The following is a 6,711-nucleotide window of genomic DNA, read 5'->3' as shown; positions in this document are numbered from 1 at the left end:
TTTTCTTCCTCCCCAGGGACATGTCCTTACACTGGCCTTTGTTGAACTTCATTAGGTTCTCCCGGCCCACCTCTCCAGCCTGTCCAGGTCATACTGAAGGGCAGCACAGCCTTCTGGTATATCAGCCACTCCTCCCACTTTCATATCACCAGCAAACTTGCTGAGGGTACACTTCGTCCTTTCATCCAGGCCACTGATGAATATGTTGAACAGGACTGGACCCAGTACTGACCCTGGGGGAACACCACTAGCTACAGATCTCCAACTAGATTCCTCACCACTGATCACAACCCTCTGAGCTCTGTCATTCAGCCAGTCCTCAACCCACTTCCTGACCACTCATACAACCCACACTTCCTAATTTATCTGTGAGGGTGTTAAGGGAGACCGAGTCAAAAGCCTGGCTGAAGTTGAGGAGGACAATGTCCACTGCCCTCCCCTCATATCCACCCAGTCATGCCATTACAGAAGGCTATCTGATTAATCAAGCATGATTTCCCCTTGGTGAATCCATACTGACTACTCCTGATAACCTCTTATTCCTCCTCATCCTTAGAGATAATGTCCATAATGAGCTGTTCTATCACCTTTCCAGGGACAAAGGTGAGGCTGACGGGCCTCTAGTTTCCTGGGTCATCCTTCTTGCCCTTTTTGAAGACTGGAGTGACACTGGCTTTCTTCCAGTCCTCAGGCACCTCTCCTGTTCTCTGTAACCTTTCAAAGATGATGGAGAGCGGCCTAGCAATGATATCTGCTGGCTCCCTCAGCACTTGTGGGTGCATCCCATTAGGGCCCATGGATTTGTGGGTTTCCAGTTTGCCTAGATGATCTCTAACCCAATCCTTCTCAACCAAGGGAAACTCTTCCTTTCTCCAGACTTTCTCCCCTGCCTCCAAGATCTGGGACTTGTGAGGGCTGGCCTTAGCAGTGAAAACTGAAGCAAAGAAGGCATTCAGTAACTCTGCCTTCTCTGTATCCTCCATCACCAGGGCAGCCACCTCATTCAGCAGCGGGCCCACATTTTCTCTAGTCTTTCTGTTGCTACTGATGTACTTGAAGAAGCCTTTCTTGTTGTCCTTGACACCTCTTGCCAGATTTAACTCCATGTGGGCCTTCGCTTTCCTTGTTGCATCTCTGCATACTCTGACAATGTTCCTGTATTCCTCCCAAGTGGCCAGTCCCTTTTCCACATTCTATAAAGTTCCTTCTTCCATTTGAGTTTTTACAATACCTACTTACTTATCCATGCAGGTCTCCTGCCTCCTTTGCTTGACTTTTTACTCTTAGGGTTGCACTGATCTTGAGTCTGGAGGAAGTGGTGCTTGAATATTAACTAGATCTCCTGGATCCCTCTACCTTCTAGAGCCCTAACCCATAGGATTTCAGTTACTTGAAGAGGCCAAAGTCAGCTCTTCTGAGGTCCAGGTTTGTAATCCTACTTGTTGCTCTGTGTCTTCCACACATGATCCTGAACTCCACCATCTCATGGTCCCTGCAGCCAAGGCAGCCCCCGTCCTTCACATCCTCAACCAATCCTTCTTTGTTTGTTACTACAAGGACCAGCAGCACACCTAGCCTTGTTGGCTTCTCCACCACCTTTGTAAAAAGTAACCATCAATGCTCTGCAGGAACCTCCTGGACTGTGCATGCCTGGCTGTGTAGCCTTTCCAGCAAATACCAGGGTGATTGAAGTCCCCCACGAGAACCAGGGCCTGTGATGGTGAGGTGTCTGTAGAAGGACTCATCAACTTCCTGACCAGGGAGCCTGCAGTAAACACCCAAGACGGTATCCCCCATATTAGCCTGTCCCTTAATTCTTACCTGTAAGCTCTCAACTTGGTCTTTATCCTCCCCCTAGGCAAATCTCAATACATTCCTGTTGCTCTCTCATGTAAAGAACAACTCCACCACCTTGTCTTCCTGGCCTGTCTTTCCTAAAAAGTACATCGCCTTCCATGATGGCATTCCAGTCACACGAGCTATCCCACCATGTCTCTGTAATTATAGTGAGATCATGGCTCACAGATCTCTAATTCTTCCTGTTTATTTGCCATGATGTGTGCTTTGATAAACAGGCATTTCAGAGAGGGAAATATTTATATATGTTTTATATTTTTCCCAGCAACACCTTAATTTTTACTGCATAGGCTCCAGCCTCTTTGAATCACAGTTGGAAATTAAATTTAGGCTTCAGTATATCTTTAAAACTAATTTTTGTGTTCAGAGAAAGGGATGGTGGAGTATGTGCATGTGCACATCAATTTAAATGTTTAAGAATTCTCAGCATGCACAGGCAAATTGGATGAGCAATAACACTTCTGCTTCCAACTTTCTTCTATCTTCCCCACAGGACAAAAAAAAAAAAATTCCAATATATGAATTTCAGTGCAATGAAACAGTTTCCATCTGATTTCCCAAATACAATAGATGTTTCAGATATTGACCAAACGCAATCTCTCATTCTAACAGTCAAGTTAATGAACAGGTTTGGATGCAGCCCCTACCTGAGTGAGTGACATGCACACTAACACAGACATCTGCAAGTTTTACCAGCATATTATGATGGTGTGAGGTAACATCCTCTAGTTCACCTTCACCATCAGTGATTCTGTAGCTAAGGTCAGAGACTCATCTCTAGTGCACATCCAGGCATTTAGAAAGCAGAACATGTGGATACCTCTATTGACAATGCTGCCCAGCTTTGAGTAGATTTATTGGTAACATCTTGACTGTCAGATACATGGTAAAGAATTAGACAGAGTATCTGAGCTGTTCAATTTAGATATTTCATAAAAAGCTTGCCAAGACATTGACTTTTTTCTGGCAGATGAGATATTGGAGCAATCCTTCTCTGGAAAGCTGTGTAATACAACATTGTGGTGCTATTCATTAGAAATGAGACAGATTAAAATCTGATCACAGAAGGGAAGCTCTGCAAACTGAAAAAAAAAGATAGCTGCCTATTCCAGCATAATGTTCATCACTCAAAAACTCTTAAAAGGATAAAGACTGCCTCATATCTGAGGCTGTTAGAAATGACAGTGGAGGAGACACGTTGCTCTTCATCCCTCAGTGGAACATCTTAGACATCTTGATCCTCACTGTCTTTAGGGTTTAGATTACTCAGCTGCCAGCATAGCAAAGACACTTCAAATATAATGGATTAATAATATCCTCACCTATATGAAAGAAAGCAGGGAGCAAGAGAGTAATTCGTTTTTGAGGCTGTCTTCATTTATATAACATGTTTTCAGGGAAAGTCCGCCACAACTGTGGGTGAATGAAATGTAACTGTTCTTCATGTTCTTGTTTGAACTTTAGTCCATATGGGAACTTATGTATTGCTTACTGAGGGGCAAAACTTAAACACTGATATTGCTACTGTAATCTCTGAGAAGAGTAAATGTAGAGAGTTCACCATCTGGCAAATGGTCTAAACATTGGTCTTTTCTACAAGTGCAGTTTGGGGAGTTGCCTTCCCCCGGGATGTTTTTAATCATCTCATAGATCACCTGCCTAGTTCTGTGAATTAAAAACTCTTCTTTCAAATATGCTTTAGCTCCATGCAAGCAATTTACAGCTCTGTGAGAGAGTACTTGACACTTGCTGAGATCCAGTGAATGACTTTTTTGATCCCTACACGAGAGTTACACTGTGTTAACCTGCATCAGTCCCATGAAGATTGATGTAAAGGAATAGTACATCCTTGCGAGGAAATCATACTGTTTGATAGTCAGTTGACAATGTGACTGAAGGTGGGAAAATATTCTGTTCCAGTGAGTATGATGTATCTCTTTGCATGGGACTATAATGTGGACATATACCCCGACCCTCAAGTTCTGATATCAATCCAGCTCTGATGAACTTCAGTGAAGACTTTGTTACCCATCCAGATAAAATCTGTGCAAGGGATTTGAGCTATGTCCAGTTGCATGAATTTGAAACTTTAGTGTCTGTTATGCAGGACAGAGCCAGCAGACCCAAGCCTGGCATCAAATGGATGCTCATTTACCATGTTGAATGCCATTCTTCAAGAACAAATTTGGGAAAAATGTGAAAGGGGATGCAAAAAGCAGAGTTGGAGAGAAAGAGGCTTACTGAGGAAACTGAGGAGGCTTACGTCCTCATGGACAGAGGAAAAATGTTATGCATGGAAGAGGAAAAGCTATTATATAGACTTTCCTAAATGAGTTCAGTCTACATGTCTTCCATTGTACAATTCTTTGGTTACGTAATTGCATGCTAATTTTTCCGCTCTTAACTGCAAGCTAAAAACCCCAGGCACTGCATCTCACAGCATTGTATCGGTATCTGCATGGTCATAAACAGGAGGAAGCTTTTATGATTTCCCATACATGACTAACCAACCAGAACTATATATTACGTTCTTCATGATGCTACTATATGAAGCTGGACAAAGAGAAAGATACTCAACCATATATTCATTGTCAGCCTGACCCTGTAATCCCATACTTGCCACTTGATGTTCCAACCCAGCAACATTCTGACTCATTCTGGATCTTTACCCCAGTCTGAAGTTTCTTGCTTACTCAATGCTATGTTCTGCTTTTCTGGTTTCTCATCTCCTTCTGAGTACCTTTGCCTAGATTGTTGTTCCATTTTCTTCTGGGCATTCTGAGATTGCATTTCTCCTAACAACAATTATTTGTCAAGCTTCCTATTTGCCATACTCTTTAAAAAGTCCTAATTCTCCTTTTCAAGCTCCTATTCAATGATGGTCTCAAGTCTACTGCTACCTCCCCAGCTGTTTGCTCCATCTTTGCCTAAGAGCTACTCATTACCCAAATTCCTTATTAGGTCTGTCTCTCTTTCGCATATGCCCTTCTTTCTCTCACTGGATCCTACCTCCAGTCACTTTACTTACTGACTCTCAGCATTATTTTCTTGGATCCATCTCTGACCAGTACTGAGCTTGTGTGGATTGTGATTTTCCCCACCCCTCAAAGGGTTAGTAACCAGACAAACGTGCGGTAGAGCTGGGGATTCATATTTTTGTCAGAGAAACCTTGGTGTATTGCAGATGAAAAGACAAGGAACATAACATTATTAAGGTTATAACTTCTAATTTTTTTGAAAAAGAAATTAGAATTCCACTTTATTTTGCTGTAGTCTTCAATGGCCTAATACTTGAAATGGAGGATTCACGACTTATTCTGTAGTAGGTGGTAAGAGAACATTTTTTTTTTATCTTCTTGAAGTCAGTTTGTGGTTGGATAACATCCAAATCTTTTAGTGAACGCAGACTTGTTAATGTCCTCCTTACTGTACTGAGTGATTCAAAAACAATAATTTATGTGTTAACATGGAAAACTCAGTAATTTAGGCAAAAGAACATTTGGGTATTGCGTCTTGGCTCCACCATACATCCCAATAAAGACAGAACATCATGCATCATCAAGTTCTAGAGCCATAGTTTGGGTCATGAAGCTTTCTAGTTGAGTATGAGGGATTCTCAAGAGCTTAGTACAGATGTGGTTCTCACACTTTGCAAATTTCCTGCTCTGGCATTGGAAGCTCAGCCCATGCTGGAAGTGGACATTCCTGCCTGACAGAAAATCCAGCTTCCCAGAAATCTTTAATCAGATATTTAGATGGTCATATATTCAGAACTGCAATCTGCTGGCAGCTGGACGAATCAGCAAATACACCCATTTGCTTGGGTGCTGTTGCCAAACTGATTGCACAATGATAGTAGTATAAGACAGTCCTTGCAGACAGTAAGGTTGTTGAAATAGAATAGGATATTTCTGAGGAAAAAAGAATAGGATGGACTCTATTGTTCATGTAATGCTTTACAGTAAGAGAATAGTCACTGTGGGAAATGTACCCTGGTTCATGCGGTCGTCGGGTGGAAGCAATGTCTTAAGGGATAGAACTGCACATCACAGGCACTACGACTTTAGTCTGACGGTTGTTGCACAGCCAGGGAGCAGTATGGCTGCACGTGCACTAGGCGTTACTCTCTACACCCTGCCTACAGCCTCTGGTACTCAGAAACTGAGGCCTCACATCTTCCGTTTGTTTAAAATTGGTTCTCATCATGTAATCGAATGAAGGGGAATTTATTCAATTTTAAGTTTAATAATTAGGTGCTGTGTCATTTATTTTTTATCCAGACTTTGCTACTTTTTTTAAAAAAAAAATTAAATCTTCATCTTTATGTTCAGAGAGATAAAGTGATTGAAAATCAGAGTTCCAAGTGATCAAAATTATTTTTTAAATGTGAAAAGTAGAAAGGATGGATTAGAGATTATGTTGCTGTATGATTCCTAAATCTATTTATTGTCCTTTCAGAAACTGTAATACTATTGCTGTAATTTGTATAACTTCTCTGTTAAAAAGAATCTAATCTGCTTCAATAAATTTTTCATCATTTTATCAATCTATGGCCAAATATAAAAGTAAAGAGAAGCAGGCTTATTGAAAATGCACAGCTTGAGAATGAGCAAAGCATATTACATTTTTTCTGACTTTTACTGTGCTAAGAGTGATACTAATTTCATGCATTTAATTACAGAGGCATTCTAGTGTCTTTCTGAACTGTCCATCCTAATATTTTCTACTGAACAGGAAATAAACATTGAAGTTATCTAAACTGAAAATCTTTGATAAAATTATGTAATTAAAACTGAAATGTTTTTTGCCACTGAAATTCACACTGAATCATCTGCTTCTTTTTTACATTGGAGA

At 41.1% G+C, this 6,711-nt stretch overlaps 1 protein-coding gene across 1 annotated transcript in view; it reads left to right on the top strand.

Moving 5' to 3' along the window:
• Positions 1-6,711, top strand: part of LOC104496173 (gamma-aminobutyric acid type B receptor subunit 2-like) — a gene marked incomplete at both ends in the record, with an annotated part of 114,004 nt that overhangs the window by 2,096 nt on the left and 105,197 nt on the right. The gene's annotated exons all lie outside the window — the stretch shown is intronic.

Source organism: Buceros rhinoceros, unplaced genomic scaffold (assembly GCF_000710305.1).
Source record: "Buceros rhinoceros silvestris isolate BGI_N320 unplaced genomic scaffold, ASM71030v1 scaffold4677, whole genome shotgun sequence".
Classification (NCBI taxonomy): domain Eukaryota; kingdom Metazoa; phylum Chordata; class Aves; order Bucerotiformes; family Bucerotidae; genus Buceros; species Buceros rhinoceros.
The sequence above is the reverse complement of the archived record's forward strand: the minus strand, read 5'-3'. Positions and strand labels throughout refer to the sequence as shown.